A 20732-nucleotide genomic window follows, 5' to 3' on the forward strand; every position below is an offset into this window, starting at 1 on the left:
ATAATAAAGAGAGAGCCCAAACCTTTGAGGCGAGTAATCTCAGGAACCACAGCACCAATCACAACATCCAATACAGCGTTGGAAAGGGCAGTTGCAGCAGAAGGACATAGGCTATGCAGACGCCCACCATATACATTTAAAAGGTAAAAGAACCGTGCCAGCAAAGTAGTCCCTTGTGGGCGTGTCTGCGTTGTGCTGTGGGCGTGTGCTGGGGCGTGACAAACGCTGGGGGCGTGTGGTACATTCCGCCCTTCATGCCATGTCTCATATTGTGTGCTAATCCCACCCTGCTCCCTTTAAATACCCCTACACCCCATAATCGTAACCCACCCTTACGCCTTAAAATTCCCCAACACCCTTAAACACTAACCCATCGATTTCAAGCCTGATGGTATCTAGACAACTTGGGCTGTGAATGCTTCCTTAGATGGTATGATTTTCTGCCAGAGAGGCCTGAACATTGGTTTATCTAGTGCATGATGAAACAGGTCTTCATGTGATACAGGCCTGCAGGTGTGGTCAGTGTAGATGTAGATCTTTTTTTTTGCGGGTCTTGTATTATTATCTCTGTAGCCTTTGAACAGGCAAGCCCATTCTTGTAGGGCACGCCTCAGTAGAGCCAGTTTTGAGTATTGGATACTGGAAGTAGGGAGGATCAGTGACCATGTGAGAAGAAAGTACTGGTTGAATGTGGATCTGAAGCTGGTACCAAGCTATGCCAGTCTTCTGTTGATCCGAGTCTTGGAGGGGAAACTGATATTGATAATGAAGCTACAAGATTTGGCACTGTCTGAGATTGTGGGTGGGGAGACTCTCCAGGTTTACGTGTCAGCCAGTCTTATTCAATAGTTTACATTTTTTGCCTGCACATTTTATTTAACCTACCACAGAATGCCATGGCGCAAAGCAGGGGGCCCAAAGCATTTGTTCAACGATCACCCAAGAGGACTATTAGCAAATTAAGCTGGTGCCTGTAACTACTGCTCAGATTGGCATTTGTGTGGTACCCATTTGTCCTACATATTGCTGGCATTCTTAAGATTATGTTAAAAAAGAAAGGTGCTTCGAAGAGCTACGAGCCAATAACATAGAAGATGTTTCAAAGCACCCTCGTACTTATTAATTTATGAAATTCTGCCATTTGGAGTGCCACTCTCTTGTTGCTGAAATAAATAATATTTTTGTAAATACTTAGAAGCTTTTTGCTCACTTTGCTACCATCCACCAAGCAAGGCTAACTTTTAAGAGTCGCTGCTTCCCGTTGGGATGGACAGACCTGGACTAAATTGGCAGGAGGATGCTTCAATACCTTTCTCAATCCTCGCTTCCATCAAAGGTGGAGTAAATAAACAGAGCTCCCTAATTGCAGCCAACCTCAATGAATCAATGCAGATGGTCTCCCAAAAATCATATGGACAAACAAGGGAACTGGTTGACCAATCTCTTCTTTATATTAAACTGGAGGCAGGGGATAATGTTAGGGTCACTACTGTAGGCACTGCTCTTTATCAAGAGTATTGTCATTATGTAAATTGTACATGTTATAGTGTCAGTGTTTTCTGGATGGAGAAAGAGGACCTTTCTCCGTCCAGAAAACACTGACACTCAAACTAGTCTGATTATTAGGTTTTTCTTATTTTGAAGGACATCTGTAAGCACCTCCCTATACATTTTTTTACATTAAATTGTTCTCTTTTTAACACATTGCTTCATTTTTCATATTTGGCACTTAACTCAAATGCTATTAGTTGAAAAGACCAATGGTTTTTAGAACAATTGTAACTAATTCTAAAACTCAACATATTTCCATTGTCAATTAAATGATAATGGATGATACGTTGACCGCTATAGTAATGTCTAGGATTCGCTTCCAGTTTCCTTGACATACTCATCTGAGGATACATAGCATTTCTACACCATTTGCCCTGAAGAAGCCCATGTTTGAGCGAAATGTGTTGACTGGTGTTCACCCATAAGAAGCACAACCGAGAATAAAAAGAACAGAAAATATTCTTCTGCAAATGCCTTTGTTCCACGTGTTCTTGCGTTTTTAATTTTCCTGTGCCGCTCATCGAATCAATTCACTATTTGCAGTCCCCTCTGATCGTCATCGGTCGATATGCAAAGTGGTGTTTGCTATCACCACTTAGCTAGTGGACAATATGCTCTCATTGGCTCAATATGTGTAGAAATGCAATGAAAATGATGGTACATTTACCATTTACCCATAAGCAAAGGAAGCATTTGGAGTATTTCAAGGAAGTGAGCTATTATTGACAAACAGGTTGGAGATGTCAATATCCACTTTAAAGTACTTTTTTAAATGTAATAGTGTTTTTTGATTTTTAATGTACTTTTACAATTAGAGATCCAAGGTAAGTACTTCTAGAACTGTAGGATTTCTATAGATCCTGAGAGGAACAGGTAATTTCCCTTGAATTCTCAGTCTATTTGCTTCATAAATACAGGATTCTGGTGAGTGGAAACCAGGGCTAGATTGTCACCATGGACGTTTGTTTGCTACCATAGCTAATGTAACCACCGTTTCCTGAGTCTCAAAGGTAATTTTATTATTTATTCATTTAACGAATGGTGTAAAGTGCAAACTCCGCCCTGGTGGGCTTTGAGGCGCTGTACAGATTTTGAACATGCCAAATGGACCCACATTTACTAAATTCATTGTAATATTGCATTTAAAGTAAAACACTTGAGGGTTGATTTATGAGATACAGTGGTTGTAGTTTATTACATGTCTTTTACAGAGCACTCAGGTGACAGATTATGAACCGATTGATTGTAATATTATAGGATGATGGCATTTGTGGGTATGGGTTTATCTGCAGATAACAGCTGCATATGTTTAGGTAGATTTAGGTTTTCAATACACGAGGAGGAGGTTTGTAAACAATATGCAATCATAAGGTATGAAACTGATGAGGAGAGAGCGCCATGGTGGGAAAATGATCAGTGAGTAGCATAAGTCATCTATTCAGGCCTGTGAGTTCAGAGTTTGTAAAAGAGTATACCATGACAAGTTTCCAACAGGTATAGGGAGAAGAAAGGGACTATGTGGATGGGTTTAGCCTTCCAGATTCTTGGAAAATTGCCAGAAAAAAACTGAGCCAAAGCACTATTTTTTTTTTTGTTGAAAAAATGGTATGAATAGTGAGACTTTGATCTTGCTTCTGAAATGTGTGATCCTCTGGATTTCTTTAGCTTTTGACAAAGGTATTTTTGGGAGTTACCTATTAGGGTTTTTTGGGAGTGAGCGGAGCTGTTTTCAATGACAATCGTGCCTCAATAGCCAGGCATTTGGGAGGCTGAAAGTCAGTGAGTGACGCGATCAGTAATTTTTTAGTCTGGAATCCGGCTGCAGCATAAAGAAAAACTATCAGGAGAGCATGGCTTCTTTTTGAGAAAACAGCGAGTAGATCCATAGTTGAGACAAGACATGATAACGCAAAGATCTCAATAACTATTTTTAAGTCCTGTTCGAACAGTATGTGTTTCACATTTTTGATTTTCCCTTGGTGACACCTACTGATGTGGCCATATATTTCTTTCCCAATTGGTCATGGAAGTTTGAATGCTGGTGCCACTCAAATGATGCCTAACAAAGCTATGGGACAAGTCCTCACTCTACCCCAGTCTCTGACATGCACATATGTGCTCATGAAAATACACCTGCTCAACACTTCAATTAGAATTTGGTGCCTCTTTACTCTCATGTTTCTCAACGAGACGTTTCAGCCAGACAGCGGTAAACACTAATAGAGTGAGTCCTAACCCAGTGGCTAACAAAAAGCAGACACCCGCCCCTCAACACATGATTGTGGCGTGTGTGGGGAGGTGAGGTACAGTAACAATCGAGAGCTGAGGACGTAGACCAGGCTTACCAAACACAACACCCTTTAGTTAATGGCCCCCACCAACAATCTCAATTTGGGTGCTGACCTAAAGATAGTATCCCTCAATGTCCAAGGGCTCAACCACCCTATTAAAACGCAAGAAGATACTAGATTACCTCGCCAAAACTAAAAGGGACATGGTCCTGCTACAAGAAACCAAAGTATCCCTGGGAGATGTCAGGCTAGTGAAAGGTAACTGGGTCTCACAGGTTGCGTGCTCACTGGCAGAGGGGAAGAAGCGGGGGTAATCACACTTTTATTTAAAAGGTTCAACCTAACTCTAGAATCGAAGTACCACGACGAAGCAGGGAGACTTTTGAGAATTTGGTGCCTCCTGAGTTCCATTGTAAGATGAACATGAACAGTGGGGGCAACAAGTCTACACAGAATCTTCTCCTCGCATAATCACATGGGCCAGGCCCGAATTTTACGGAACATAACTGCTGGTTTTTGTGTCCTCCAGTGGTCTACAAATAAGCTTTTTCCCTTTTCAGGGTGGCTACTCACATGCAGTCCAGATCTCAGATATTAATTTCCAATTAATGGAGGAAAGTGACCTTCCCCACCCCCTCGCAGTACTGTTAGCACAGTTCTCATCCATCGGTATGGTGTCTTTTTGAACATTGCAAGGAACCTCCAACTCAGGTAAACCCTGTTCATCTGCCCTGATCCAATGTCAGAATCCGACCACAATGAGTTCAACAACATCACCACCGCGAATAGAGTTACACTGCATATCATCTCAGAGTGAGAACCTTCACTTCATGTATTTTTGTCATTAAACCTTAGTGTACTTCATTTTTTTAAAGTATTATTATTCATTTTCATACTCGGGGCTTTTTTGGAGTTTCTGTCCAACAGACTAAGTTATTCAGATGGCCTTTTTAAAAAAAGTTGTATAAGTAGTGAGGAAACGGCTAGCTTTGTTAGCTAGCAGTGCTAATTTTTATTTCTACTGGTGGGATTGCAGAATTCGTGTGTTCTGATTTTTATAATATTGCAAGTTTCTGAACACTATATTATAACGAAAGAAAACTCGTATTCCGGATTTAAAAAAAAAAGACACACATGGAAAATGTTGAAAGATTGTCAAGTTGTACCTCTCCTAAAAATAATTTGTGTTAATATTAGCCTCATAAAGATGGCAAGCTTGCCTGGGTACCTTCCTGAACTGCAAAGGAACGACCGACCCAACACTGCACACCTAGTTTTGCTTCATATTTTGGCACAGGCCTATATTGTGGAAACAGTTTCAATATTCCCTGTTGGGACGCTGGCCTACACTTCAATGTCTAATGGCCGTGCAGTGCATGATGATATCTGCCAGAAAATAGAGCTGACACGCAACCGATTTTACCTGCAAATACTGCACAACAGCAATTGTAGTTTCTATGCTGTCAGCATGTTAAGGTATGTGATATGCACCATCTCTGTTGGTATTTTGGAGAGTGAGAAGTATTTATTACCTGCTTTCTGTCGTGGTATTTTCATTGTGTTTCTCAAGGTGTCCTGGGCACCTAATTAAAAGTTATTTTTAGAAGAGGGCTGTGCTTCTCTGTTTTCAGCACATTGCCAGTGGCCATAGACTGTATAGAAGATACTTTAATGTGAATGATTATTCTTTCCAGTGAATGAAGCTTCGAAGCTGTTTGCACGACCTGCTTCACTTCTTTAAGTTTGCTAAGGGCACAGTGCCGAGATTGGAAAATTGACTTGATTTTTTTTAACCTTAGTGCAGAAGTCTATGGGTGTTTAGTAGGGATGTAAAAATAGTGTTCATTTTTCTCAGGCAAACTTTTACTACCAGTAGTTCTCGACCTTTTCTACATGGGGTATTACACATTAAAATCGGGACTTTTACATCACTTGTAAGTTATTCTGACAAAAAAGCAATAGTCTTCAAGTTTCAAAGTCATGAGAATTTTTTAAAAATTTAACCCACAAGTAAGTGGTACATCCATTATCAATGTCACCTGAGAGTCACGGGGAAATATTGCCAGTTTGAGGGAAAAATACTGAATGGAATGGATGAAATAAGGACCCTCCGCAATCCAGATGATGGCCAATAATCAGGGCCTACGTGAAATTGTGCTTTTGCACTAAAGGTTTCTCACAGTTCTGGTATTAAGAAGAGTATGGGAATAGGTTTGGGGCTTGACACCCACAGGGTGTCTGAAATGAGGCGACTGAGGGTGCAATTAATGGGGGGCTGGCAGTGGAATTTCTTTGTTGACATTTGTCATTTTATTTTTTTTACCACTTCAGTTACACCGGAGTAGGAGCCATTCTCATTCAGTACCTCATAGACCAATCAAGTGAAGGGATAAGAGACTCTGTCTGCCACACCAGTGTAGAAGCAGGTGATACCCAGGATGAGATGGATGAAAACGCAATGGTTCACACCTTAAGAGGCAGAGTAAATTCTTCCGGTGGGACATGGCACATGTAGGGAAGTCGAGGACATGTTTGTTTCCAGATGTACAGAACAAGAGAGTCTGTCGCGGGATGCTTCTTTGTGGCTAAGATAGTGTAAGAAAGGTGAAATCTAGGTATGACTTTCCTTGTAAAGTCTGCATGCCATTAAAAACCCAACTGGCTTCAATGTCGGAAACGTTGGCTGAAATGTATTCTATATGTGATATTTATATAGCATGCAGCTATCCATACGCAAGGAGAAGCAGAGTTCTAATTAACCACTAATCCTTAATGGGTTCCGGAGTAGCGTGCTACTCGCAAAAAAAGCTCTTCAACACCTTTACTTGTTATCCAGTGCTATATAAACCTAAAGTCATCCGCACCACTTTTGGAACGAAGTTCATTTTACAGATCTTAAAACAAACGCAACATACACAGCAGCCCTTGGGAGTTACTAGGTTAGCTTTCGAGACACGATGAAGGAAGGCACCACCCCCAGTGTACTGGGCTGACTGTGCCAGATGGGCACTTCTTTTCCACATACCACAAGACCAGACGTTGTCTGTGATCTTTGACCCAAATTGTCAGAAAGGGTGGTTGGATTTGGCCTCATTATACTTTCTACAGGCATACTACTCTCAGTGTTAATTGGGCTCTGCCAGCAACGCAGCGCTATAACTGGTGGCTTCCACTTCCACAGACCCACAAGAGTCAGACGTCTTCTATGCGCTGTGAGCCACACAGGCGCCGACATAAACACTGCTTGGAGGCGTCCCCATGAGATAACCTTCGCCCTCGTGTGCAGGATCTCATGTAATCTATGAGCTATAGTTCATCAAGGCACTTCAACCCAACATGTTCACACTACTCCATCCTCTGCTGCCAAGTGCCTAGAGGCGAAGGGGTTTGGAAGCTGCGCTTCGAGGCGACTGGGTTTGGAAGCTGCGCTTCACACTGCTTTGCAAACATCCTACACACTCTAAACGTTTCAGGCACAGCTCACATACTTTTTACCAAAGTAACCTGCTAAATGTTGCTTCCGTCATAATAAAGCTGTTTAGCTAAGCTCCCCGCCTTTTTACGCAGAGTGGAGCACCTGGCTCTGATTGGCTGGTTCGAAATGCTGCCACGCCGTGTACCCCAGACACCGGTCCTTCAGGTGCTTGTCAGCCCCTGGATCCGGACAGTGGCGGGCCCCGGCTCGGCCTGTGCCCTCATTCCCGGCTGCACGGGTTACAGGCGGCGCCGTGTCTTACCTTCGCAGTGAGGGAGAACGCTCCAGTGCAGGCGCTCGGTGTCTGCGAGCAGGCTGATGCTTGTCTCGGAAATCATGCACCGTGACGTCCGCACCTCCAGGCAACTACAGCCCTCTCTCCTCGCTGCTGCTTCTTCACAACTCCTCCCTCCTCCCGCTCGCTGCTCATCAGCACACACAAGACGCGACCTGACCCTCTTCCGCACACCGCGCGCTCATTCATTGCACACCCACCCTCCATTATCAGCATCGCTCCCTGATGACTGGCCACGGGCGCCAGCCACTGCTGTTTCCTGGAATCTGCAGAGATTGTTACCCAGCTGCGACGCATGTACGGTTCATTGCTTAGTTTACAATAAATAACCAAATACATGCAGTTTTTCTAGGGAGCCAGTTTAGCCAGAGTTACATAATACCAAGACTGCCTTAACGGTGATTCCACCAGGAGTCTCTTTTTTCCTCAAATCTACATTTCTAATCTCACTTTTGAAGGTTCTTTTTCACCCCTACTTTCTCCATTATGGCACTGCCTTCCTCTGTTTTTCCTTCGTTGGCTCTTTCTTTCTCTAGCCCTAGGTCAAATTCTGAAGATGAAAAATAAGCCTCCGTCCTCAAAAATAAGTCCAGGCAGTGCTATAAGTAAGATGAACAAGCATTTGCAATGCAAAAAGTCTCGCATTTGCAAGTTTGAGCTATTTGGCATTGTAAATGGCATTGCCTTTTATTTTTATGTTTTGAAAATCTGCAAGGGGTGCATAAGCACTTATTTTGCTTACGAGAAGCATGGCTGGCAGTAACTGTGTCTCTTCTGGTAAGCAAGGGCTATGAGTACAAAGGTTGTGTTTACGCATCGCTTGCAGGTCTTGCACATAAAAGGCATTGTCAGGTTTTCCTCCGACTAAATGAGCGCGATCAGTTGAATGAGAGAAGCACCCCTGGAAGAGCTTAATGGTAGTCTGGGATTGCTAAACAGTAAATGGACATTGATTTTAATAGGCTTAGTACAAAAATAAAAAGACATTGTTAACCTTTGTGAATTAGTGGTGGTGGTCAGAGGCGCAACTAGAGGCACATTTCTGGGGGGTGGGCTGATAAAAATTGGGGGGAGGGAGGGGCCCCTGATTCTTCCAGCAATAGGCAGAGAGGAGATGCAGGGGCTCTAAGAAGGGGTGAACAAACAACAAAGCCTCGTTAACAAGTGAATGGTCTTTTAAAGACCTTTGAAGTACTCAAGTGCGGCTGGCAGCTCAAAAACTGTGTGTGTGCCCGGGAAGCTGTCTGACACACACGACGGGGGGGCTGAAGCCCTTTGAGCCCTATGGGCGTTGCGAGCCTGATGGTGGTGGGGGTGAAAACAAAGAGTATAAATTCCATATTTTAGAATGTCAATGGATGCTATAACTGGTTCAGTGCGATTGTGAAAATCTAGATATCATACGTCCTCAAACACCATGATGCTATTAAAACAAGCACAGAAAAGCAGCTCAGTTAACCTGGCTTACTCATTTCCAATAGTTAGTTTAATTTGTGTTGATGATCTCGTTTTTCTTTTGTCTCTTTCAGACCCCTTTTTTCCAATTACACAGAGGAAATAAAAAAGAAAGTAACAGTTTTATATAAAGTGAATCCATCCAAAACAAATAGAACCTCTGCAGTTTAACATCATTATTTGCTTTACAAAAGTACATGAGAACTCATGTTGCAATAGAGAAATAAAAAGTGAGACCTAAAAGTGGTCCTTTAACTAAGTCAGCAGTGGAAGAATACAACTCATCCTTTCGCATTTAGATCAAAGTGTCCCTAAGTGTGATAAATAAAGGAATAGTGAAGAAAACTATCAAATTACGAACAGACACCTCCGATAGACAACAAAGACATGTAGTCATGAGAAAGAGGCTAACCCAAAGCGCGATCTAAGTGCAATTATATTATAGAAGCAATAGGTGTACCAACAAGCAGCTAATGCTATAGCTGAAACCTAAAAGGGCGGAGAAGGAGGTGGGTCACCAATACACCCTAACACTCCTTACCGGAAAAAGCTTTGTCGTAATGTTGTAAAGTGCATCAATATTTTTTCTCCAAGAAAATCCGAATGAAAGCCAAATAATGCTGCACTATTTGGGCACAATTGCAAAAGAAAAGCAACACAAAAAATGAGGATTAATAAATCTTGGAGAATAACTACAATAACTTGACAGGAAAACATAGAGATGGATGCAGCAACCCTTGCATACTGAGACTGTTTTTGGACTGTATCTACACCCATGTTTGTTAAAGATAGTTTAACATTGGGTAATATGGTCAACATTTTCAAAGAATTAGAAATTATACTTGTTTTTGTTATGTTAATGTTTTTCAAGGTCAACTGATTTATTGATTAGCTAAGTAAGCAAAAGCAGAATTTATTAGGGGATGCTGATAGCTGTGAAAAATGTACACATACTCATTTATGTGTCATGGATTTTGAATATTTAGGTTATAGCTGCAATCTGAAAGCTTTAGTAATTCAAAATAAAAAAAGTATTTGCAATGCAACAGGTCTTGTATTTGCAAGAGTTTGAGCTATTGCCATGGTAAATGACAATGTAATTTTATTTATGTGTTTTGAAAACCTGCAAGCCGTGTGTAAACATGCACTTAAACACATTAATAAAAGGTATTGTACTTTATAGTGCCAATAGCTTAAATTCTCGCAAATGCGAGACCTATTGTATTGCAAATGGTTGTTTTAATGGCGATAAGTAGGAAATTCTGATGGCTTCTACATTTCAAAATGTGGTGCTCAGAGATTAACTCTTCCTATTTTGACGAGATACCACCACCACGGACCACTGATGATACTCGGGTAGCTGACTGATGGAGTGTACAATTCAACTTAAACTCTGTCCGTGATGCCCAACAACACTTGCAACAAAGACTTCAGGTGAGATGGCAGAATGGGGTGGTGGGGTGTAGGGGAGTTAGAGGTGCTGAGGTTACTAGACAATAGAAGTGAATATCGAGGAGTGATGGCCCTTGGGGGTAGCAATGGTGAACAAGTGTGGTAGATGAAGTGCTTTTATTGTGGAAGTACTAGGCATAAAGGGCATGGAGAGCGGGTGTCCTGTACCAGGGGGCAGTGTAGTCTTTGTACTATGATGGCTGTGGAGAGTGTGTGAACAACAATGCATTGGCGGCCGCCGTGGGGGAGGAAGCTTAGCCCTGATGCGAGTGTCAAAGCTGCAAGCAACAGAGTTACCCCCTCCCTTTTGGGTATGTGTCTGTGTGGAGAAAAAGAGGAGCAAATGTCGAATTACATTGGGAGGCTGTGTTCTGCACCAAGGTGGCAGAGGTGCCCACTGAGCCTGGTGCATGGATTTCAATGACAGTGGCCTTAGGGAGCAGAGTAAAAGGGGTCCAAGAGCGAGCAGTGCATGCGCTGCAACGCTAGGCTTGACCTAAAACAGTCAGGGGTAGAAGTGGGCAGAGAGAGTGAGGGAGAGTGCTTGAGATGGGGGGTGCTTCAATGGAGGCTAGGGGAGGCAGTTGCTCACTTAACCCAAGCCTTCAAATGTTGACATCGGATGCGTAGAGCTCTTGTATTGGTCTTTAAAAAGCACCCTCACCTCCTTTTAGGCCCAAGTCTGCGCAAGCAGCTTCTTCCGGGTTTATAGACATGGAAGTCGTGCACACAGTGCCACATGCAAAGGGAGCAGTGGCGGATCCTCCATGGGGGCGTTTGGGCGTCGCCCCACTGCTTTCTCGCCGTGCGAGAAGGCAGAAACAAATTGTAGAGAACTACCATTTGTTTCTGCCCTCGCACGGCGAGAAAGATGAAGTTCCTGGTTGCGAGAGTGGGAGGGGTTACCCGAGGGCAGGGGGGAGTGGCTTTCCCACTGTTGTAAATACTGTCTGTTTGAGCAGCCTGAGAGGCTGTCCAAACAGACAGTATTAACTGTATTAAGAAAGCCGCTCCCCCCTGCCCTCGATTAACCCCTCCCACTCTCCCTGCTCTCTGTATGCTGCAGCATACAGAGAAACCACGTGGTGTTGGGGCAGCCGGCCGAACCAATCACAGCCTGTGCTGTGGTGGAGGCAGGCTGCCTGCAGCCTTCCTGCGTGACGACGAGGAATTCGAAAGAACTGGACGGCGTGGGCGGGAATCTGGTGGAGTCTCAGAGAGAGTCGGTGAAGGCGGGAAGAAGGTAAGTTGAAAATGAATAGAGATGGAAAGATGTATTCGAGTTTGTGGTTGTAGAGGCGATTTATATCCCTTTATTTACAACTTCTGATATGGAGACCAAGAAATAGCCACAAAAGCTCTATTTAAAACAGGCCTCCGTGACCTTGTGTTAAAAGCACCCTCTTCCTGCAAAAGCAGCTCCTGTTATGAGCTGTGTCTTTCACAGAAATGTCTTTTTAAAAATCTCTGCCACTATTGTCAGTGGTAATGCAGGATCAAATGCGTAAAGATCAAAAAGTGATTTAAACGGTGACCTGCAAAGTCTGATAAAAAATAGAGCTCCGCACTCCATGCGATCACATTCCGTTCACTCGGGTCCTGATGTAAGTGGTGTTGTGTCGGGTTTGCGTTGATGCAATATTTGAAGAATCCCTGAACCACAGTGACGTAACAACAGTGCCATGGGCCCCAGTACAGCCAAGGAAAAGTGAGCCCCTGACTGCTGATTTAGTCGTAAAATCTAGCAGAGATCAAAAGCTCCCCCAGACCATTCATTGCACCTGCTGCACAATCGATAGCTACTCTCCAAGGTCACTGTGGAAGTGACATTTTCTGATTACTTCCCTACAGTTTCTGTACATAGTTAGCATTACTCTATTTTTCAAAGAATGCCGTTTGCGACTCTTGTCATTCTGTGTGGTGTGTGTTGCTGTTACGAAAGCGCTAAATATTTGCGCTTCGAACCGTATTCGTGATGGAAAATGTATGTATTTCCATTGTAAATTTGAAAATCGTGCTAGTGTTTGCTGGAATGGCAGAAGGAATCTACCAGCACGTGAAATGCATTTGCTTTGATGTATTAAAACATTGCTATGTTCCTGACCACTTGCTGCCATTAACATTTTGAACAGGTGCAGCACCGAGCCTGGGATTGCTTATAGCGCCTGGTCCGTGTGCATTCAAAATCTTTCTCGAAAAGGATGCCACTTGTTTGTCCGTTGACAGCTTAGAAAGTTACACTATAGGGTGGTTACTTCAAATTAACAATGACCTGCTAGGTGATGACTATTTTTTCTCAATACATTATCTTTCTGCTTGCTTCGATTTTCAATTTTTTCGGGGGGGGGGGGGGGGTTAGGGCATGTGCGCTACGCCCCGGCACTTTCAAATGTCACCAGCCGCCACTGAAAGGGAGTGTCTCGGTTTCACTACGTGCACCAGAATACCCCCACTCTACCAGCAGTATATCCCCACCCCGTCAGGGCCTGTGGGCACTGGCTCCTTATACAAAAGAATTTCAGTCGTGCTGCAAACTCAATACACGTCTGGTGCTCTAAACGCCAAGAAGTGATTCCCCTCCTGTGGAGCGCTACGAGAAAGGAAATACTTGTTGCGCTAGGTGGTAATTTCTTTATAATATGTAAATACACAAATGGACTTTACGTGAAACCATGCTCTCGTCATATTGTAAGAGATCTATGTGTGACTGACTTTGGCGCAGCCCTTTAGGGGCACAAGGCTATTGTGAAATCTCGTGTCACTTCCGAGCGCTATTGAGACCGGCCTGTCGCCATCCTTTTGATTTTCACTGACTCTGGCCCATCCCTGCAAGTTTTTCATCGGCATCATCCGCTCCATACGGAAACCTCTATATGTCGCTATCTGTACCAGCCCTGTCAGCCTTTCAGAAGCATCTCCCGTTTGAACAGTCTCAGGATTTCCCCAGGCGCGAGATGAAACTTTATGAACGGACCCACTCCATCCGCCCTGAGGCTGTAGGAAGCGCTAGAGTGAGACAGCCTGAAAAGGGTGCACTTGTGCGGCGCACACTCACCTGACGGCTGGGAGCGCAGTCCAGTCTCGCGGCGGAGGCAGGAAAGGTCTCTGAGGGGAGAGTAGGTTTGTGGACTCTGAGCAGTCAACACGAACCCAGCCCGGCCCGGGTCCGTCTGCGGCACAAATTCACTTCAGTCTCTCCAATTGCTACACTTCCCCTTTCCTCTTCCATGAAACGTAGCCACTTCCTTGTGTGGGCGGACGGAGGCTGCAGACGGCCCTCTGGCTGCTGGCCACCGATGGGGGAAGCAGCGCCGCTGCTGAGCAAAATGCGTCTGAAACAAAATAGTACTCACCGACTACATATCGACAACCGCGTAACACCGCAAGTAAAAGATCCAGTCCTGATGGGCGGTCACAAAAGGAGTCAGGGCGGTAACATGGCAGGACTAAGAAGCCTCATATTGAATAGGAAGCCAGCGTTCTCCATGGACAATGACAACAGCCACTGAAAAATATGGGCGGGGCTTCCACTCCACTTCTAAAACCTACCCTACTACAGCATGTCTCTACCCTACTACAGCATGTCTCGCAGAGCGAGCAGCGCATGCGCTGCAACGCTAGGCTCGACCTAAAAACTAAGGAGTCTTAAGAGGGAGCTATTGCAGCAAAGGAAATTGTTGCCACGTGGTAAAACTGGCCCTTGGGAGGCAGGAACTGACTGCAAAATATGAAAGTAGGGAGGAGGAGCTTCGCGGGCAACCAAGATGGCCGCGTAAGCTCGGAGCACCGCGGACCCTCCGATCCTCCGCAAATATCCTGTTGGAAATCCTGATCCACGTTAGTGGATTCTACTTGGTGAATGGTCACAGACGCGGGAGCCGCTTTCCGCTTCTAAATCGGTGGTTCCTAGGCGAAGTTACGTCGAGCTGAACTCCGTGCCAGGGATGCGCCATTGTCTCCTGGGTGGCTGCTGCCTTCACCGACGCTCCGCATGACTGGAATGCGAAGCGACTGCCTATGGTCCCCGCTGGCGAAGTGCTCGTAACTGCGGAGTTCTCTACTATCTGCCTGGTCTGATTATTGACTCCGACTTTCCTCTGTTCATTCGGCTTTGGCTTGGGCGGTGTAGCCCCTTGTCCTCACCGGACTCATCATGGCGGGCAGAGGGGATCCCGACAAGACATCGAACAAAGGTGTCCGCGGAAAGACTCAGACGCAACTGAACAGAATTGATCGGTATGCTCAGCCACGGACCTCACCCACGGCGGTGGCCTCATCTAAAGACCTTCCTCGAGCGAACTCGCCCGATGGATCTGAGCCTACCCTGTGTGACGTTATGGGGGCCATCGCGGGCATTCGGTCCGAAATGCAAAAACAGCATGAGGTCTTGACTCACAAGGTGGACACTCTGGCTGTGGATCTTACTCTTATCAGGGCCGACTTGGGTAGGACTAACGATCGTGTGAAATCACTTGACATCAAGACCGCTAGCCTGACCACCGAAGTCTCGGACCTGCAGACGGAGGTCCGGACTTTGCGACTGGCTACCGATCAATTTTCCAGAAGGCTGGAGGATTTTGAAGGACGTGCCAGGCGGCAGAATGTCCGTATTATTGGTGTTCCGGAAGGTGCGGAGGAAGCGGCAGTGGACCTTTTTGTGGAGGATCTGGTGCAGACGCACCTAGCGCCTTCTGGACTGAGCAACTTCTTCTCCGTGGAGCGTGCTCATCGGGTTCCGGGTGGCCCGCCGAAGTCGGTTGTGGCGCCTAGACCCATCATTGCACGGCTCCTCAACTTTCGGGATCGGGACGCGATCCTTCAGGCGTCTAGGAGGCATGGACCGCTTAAGTATCAGAACTCTGAAGTGCACTTTTACCCGGATTTCACCAGGGCCGTTCAGAGGCAGCGTCAGAGTTATGCGGGTGTGAAACGCCGCCTGAGGGACATGGGCTTTAAGTACTCGATGCTGTTCCCTGCCAAACTTCGGATTGAGCACGAAGGCCGGGCCCTGTTCTTTGACGTGCCGGAAAATGTCAGCGACTGGCTGGACACTCTGCCACAACGCCGGGACGACCACGGCGAACATTCTGGAGGTGCAACTGGTGGTTCTGATCAATAGGACTTGGCTTTACCGAGCGGATTTTGGCGGTTGGTGGCCCTGCTGTATGTGACTGTTGATACCGATGTTGCTTTGATTTTGTTAATTCTCCTGTCGTTTACATGGAGGGTGGCGGGAGGAGTTCGTGGAGATTCCTTACTCCTCTGGGGGCTTTCCGTAGACTAGTTTATGGGGCGACAGGCACACTGCTGGTTGGGGGGGGCTTTTTAGTCTGCTGCAGGGGTGCAGGGTGGGGGGTGGGGATGGGAAATTTTGTTTGTTTGTTTATTCTTCCTTTTCTCTATTTCTTAGGCAATGGGTTGTATACACTGCTAAGTTTCATTTGCTGTTGAGGATTGTTGGGGTTGGGTGGGGCAGGAGGCACGATGATGGGGGGTAGGAAATTACGAGTACTCAGTTGTTGGAATGTTAATGGGTTGGGTGACCGTATCAAGAGAGGGGTTGTGATTCAACTGATTAAACGCCACATGCCTGATGTTGTTCTTCTTCAGGAGACGCACTTGGTTGGGAACACGTGCAAAGCACTCAATCGTAAGGGATACAAAATGGTGGCCCACTCGGGGTTCTCTTCGGGATCTCGGGGGGCGGGTGTCCTGATACGTACGTCCCTTCCACTTGAGATCGACGTCACCCTGGTTGATGAGAGGGGGCGGTACGATGCAGTGGCGGGAAGATGGGAAGGGCGTGCCCTGACATTACTTTCAGTTTACGTTCCCCCGGGCTTACAATCTAGCACTTTCCAAGACCTTGGTGGCGCCATTTTAAATTTGCCTTTCGGTTTGTTGATTATGGGGGGTGATTTCAACTCGGTTTGCTCCGGCTCCTTGGACCGTCATCCGCCTAGAGACCTCCGGGGCTCCCAATTGTGGTTGCCGTCCTTCCTCGAGACCATGGGGCTAGTGGATAGCTGGCGGCTTTTACACCCCACGCTTTGTCATTTCTCCTTCCATTCCGGCGCGCATGGTAGTCTCTCTCGTATAGACTACGTTCTCACATTAGCAGCACATGCGCCTGCCGTGTCTGAGGCCCGGTTTTTGGCGCGGGGCATTTCTGACCATTCCCCGTTGTGGGTCTCATTTGATTTTGACATTGTCTTGTCGGACCGGCCGGTGGCAGTTAATCCATGGTATTTCCGCAATCCCAAAACTCGCACTCTCTTAGCCAAGGCCATCGACCTTTATTTTTCTGAAAACGAGGGTTCGGTTGGTTCGGCTGCGACTTTATGGGAGGCGTTTAAACCTGTTTTGAGGGGCGAGGCTTTCGCTCTTATAGCGGAGGCCCGTAGAGTCAGGGATGCCGACTTGGTGCGCATCGAGGAGGAGATCATGGACCTTGACTCCCAGTTGGAGACAGAACCCGACCCTGCTCTCCTGCACGATCTTTCCCTTAAACAGTCGGAATACCGAGACCTAGCCACGAATGCTGCCCTAGCCTTGGCTAAGGAACAGCAGGGTCGGATTTATGACGTTGGCGACAAGGCTGGGAAGTTGCTGGCCTGGCTGGACAGGAGAGAGATGGCTAGCCGTGTCGTACCCGAGATTATGGGGGATGACGGGGTTGTCGTCTCTGACCCCAGTGCCATTGCCGAGTCTTTCGCTGACTATTTTCGAGGTGTCTACACCTCTATTTCGGACCGCTCCGAGGTCGACTCGACTGCGCTTCTCTCGGACGTTGACCTTCCCTGTCTTTCCGATGAAGACCGTGACGATTTGGACAGGGACATCTCTGCTGACGAGCTCGCCCTTGCGATCCGCTCCCTGCGATCGGGTAAGTCACCTGGCCCCAACGGCATCCCGGTTGAGTTATATAAGATCAGGCCGGATGTGGTTTCCCCGCACTTGCGTACCATGTTTTTGGAAGCGCGAGACACCGGCCTTCTTCCCCTGGACCAGAGGTTGGCCACCATTGTGGTCATCCATAAGGAAGGGAGGCCGAGAGACTTGTGTCGCTCTTATCGTCCCATTTCTCTCCTTAATGCTGAGCCTAAGATTCTCGCCAAGCTACTCGCCAATCGACTGATTGGAGTTATCGGCGACTTAGTGCACCCGGACCAGTCGGGCTTTATTCCTCACCGTAACACTGCCCTTAACTTGCGTAGACTCCACGGCGCCCTGGCCAGGGCCCATACCCTTGAGGAGCCGGCAGTCCTTGCATCCTTAGACGCCACGATGGCTTTTGACTCTCTTGAGTGGAGTTACCTCTGGGCGGTGTTGACGAAGCTCGGTTTTGGCCCGGTGTTCGTGGGTTGGGTGAAGCTCCTTTATGCTGGCCCACTGGCTAACGTTGCCGTCAATGTCCGCATTTCGGCATCTTTTGCCCTTCATAGAGGCACCAGACAGGGCTGCCCCTTGTCGCCTCTGTTGTTTGCGCTCGCTCTCGAGCCACTCGCGGCCATGTTGCGCACGCACCCTGATCTGCACGGCATAACCTGGGCTCCCGGTTTCGAGGACAGAGTCTCTCTCTATGCCGATGACATTCTGCTCTACCTCACCTCCCCCTGCAAGTCGCTCATCGTGGCATGCGATGTACGCAGACTTTTTGGACGGTAATCTGGCCTCGTCATTAACTGGGCCAAGTCCTCCCTGTACGTACTAAAAGGGGACACACCGCGCCTCCCTAGGGGCTGCAACATTCAGGTGGCCAGCCAGGGATTTAAGTACTTGGGGATTTACATTTCCGGGAATCCGAAGGCGCGATATGATCACAACTTGCTTCCCCCTCTTCTGCGCCTCCGGCGTGATGTGGAGAGTTGGCGCAAGCTTCCGCTTTCCCTGCTTGGCCGCGCGGCATTATTTAAGATGATGTCTTTGCCCAGGTTCCTGTATGCCTTGCAGAACACCCAAGATCCGGTTCCGGCCCGCTATTTTCGAGAGATTGAGGGCCTCCAACGTGCCTTGCTCTGGGATGGCCGTCCCCGCGTCGCTGCCACGAAGCTCACGCTTCCGTGGTACGACGGGGGTATCGCACTGCCGGACGTGCGCAGATATTATTGGGCCTCCCAATTGGCGGCTATTAACCATGGTCTCTACGGTCCGGTAAACAGCCCCGGCTATGCAATGGATAGGTGGCTTTTGGGTGGTGGTAATTACTACAGGGCGCTGTACTCGAGGTCCCTGGACAGGCGGATGTCGGGTCCAACGAAAACAGTGGTCCACATCTGGCGGACGATTACCAAGGCGCAGGGCTGGCAGGGCTGGCAGGGCAGATTGACTAGATTCACCCCTTTGTATGACTCCGATATTTTGGGCAGGTTATGGCACACCAAGGGCTTTGATAAATGGGACCTCATAGGTATCTCCAGGGTGGACGACATGATCTCTAAGGGCGAGATTAAGACCTTCCTTCAACTGCAGACTGAGTACCAGCTGGGCGGCTCAGAGTTCTTCCATTATGCCCAGCTGCGGCACGCGCTGCTCTCTGCCAAGCCGGCAGAGGGGGCGATTCCAGAAAGTTCCCCGTTGGAAGACAGAGTGTTAGATGGCCATATGCCCGACAGTGCCATCTCACTGTCGTATAAAAAACGAATTAATGTCCGCACCGACCTTCTCCTTGGAGTACGGGATCAGTGGGTGCGCGATGGCCTGGAGATTGACGACGAGGATTGGCAGAGCGCTGTGTCCTCCCCAAAGGAAGTCGCCATTTCCTCTCGTCTTTGGCTGGTGCAATTCAAAATCCTGCACAGGGTGTACGTGACTGGCCCCCGGCTTGTGCGTATGGGTTACTCGCCCGACGGGCTTTGTCGTCGTGGCTGCGGTGTCTCTGCTACCTTTATGCACATTCTATGGGACTGCCCCGTCATAGCTTCCTACTGGAGACGTGTGCACCGGATTATGGGTGAGGTGACCGGGGTGGTGGCGAATGCAGAGGCTCGGAGGTGTCTCCTCAACATCTGGGAGCCATCCGATCACAATGTGGCTCAGACTCAGTGGGTGACCCTGGGCAACATGGTGGCCAAACGTGACATTGCGCAGAAATGGGGGGCTGCTACGGCTCCCCTGGTGGTACAATGGAAAGCCAACATGGATTGGTGTATGTTTAGGGAAAAGACGGTCTATGTTGCCAGGGGTAAGCCCCAGAAGTGGACGAAAGTGTGGGGGGCCTGGAATGCTTACCGGGGAGATATTTGCTTGCCACCGGAGCCTGTTTCTCTGGATGAACATATGTCACCATAACCTGTGACACCAACTGTGATACGTGGTACTGCTGAATCCTGTCTTTTCCTCTTCCCCTCTACTATCCTGCTCTATTCTCCTGTATCAATGATTCAGTGCTCGTTTCCCCCCTGCCCGCTACCAACACCTCTAAGACTTCCTCTATTCCATTGCCACCCTTTAGCGCCACTTGGCGTTTCTCTTCCTTCCTTGTTCTATGTTCCTTTTCTAACATAAAACTATAAAAACAACCTGCATTGTACTGTTACGAATGTTCTTGCACTATTGCTCTCCTGATTCACCGTGCTGCCTTGCCTCCGGGATGTTAGGCTGAATAGCTGTGTGCATTTTTCAAATAAAGGTTTTAAAAATTACAACAAAAAAAAATATGAAAGTAGAATACTAAAAAAAAAATGCAACTGTAAACTTTCACATAAAAAACATGTTTAATAAAAAAAAAAATTGTAATGTGATTATGCAGGGCTAACTGCGGCTGATTATACAAATGAGGGGCAGTGAAGCAGAAATAATGTTCCAATGACACTGCTCAAGGCAGCCAGCTCTGTGTTCGCTGCAAATGAAACGAGCACAGAGATCTTCTGTTGCTGGCAAGATTAGGATTACAGATATATATAGCTGCCAAGGTTTCAGATTGCCATGTGTGACATTTTCATAAATTCAGTGTAATTATGAGTGACATTTAACAACTATGAGTGACATTTTCTCGCAAACAAAAATCAAGCAATGATGGTGAGGGAAACATTTAAATATCAGAAATTACATGAAGTTGAGGAATGAGAAACTCTAAAATGTTAAAACTGTTTTAAAGCAACAGAAATGGAAGGGCACTAACCTAGTAAAACGTTGTTACTCACAGCTAATCCTCGTGAAATAAATATAGTTTTCCGAACACGTGTTGTTCACGTTAGTTTACAGCTTCTGT

General features: G+C 46.8%; 1 protein-coding gene across 3 annotated transcripts in view; it reads right to left on the minus strand.

The window, feature by feature from the left end:
- Nucleotides 1-20732, minus strand: part of PAK6 (p21 (RAC1) activated kinase 6) — a 399127-nt gene that overhangs the window by 271521 nt on the left and 106874 nt on the right. The window contains exon 1 of one of the 3 annotated variants that reach the window (XM_086937372.1): nt 7580-7839. The exons of 1 other annotated variant lie outside the window; for it this stretch is intronic. The gene's annotated coding sequence lies outside the window, so the exon portion shown is untranslated. Of the gene's footprint in view, nt 1-7579; nt 7840-20732 lie in introns of those variants that run through there. One more of the 3 variants, XM_086937376.1, reaches the window with a different exon arrangement.

Source organism: Lissotriton vulgaris, chromosome 9 (genome assembly GCF_964263255.1).
Source record: "Lissotriton vulgaris chromosome 9, aLisVul1.2, whole genome shotgun sequence".
Lineage (NCBI taxonomy): Eukaryota > Metazoa > Chordata > Amphibia > Caudata > Salamandridae > Lissotriton > Lissotriton vulgaris.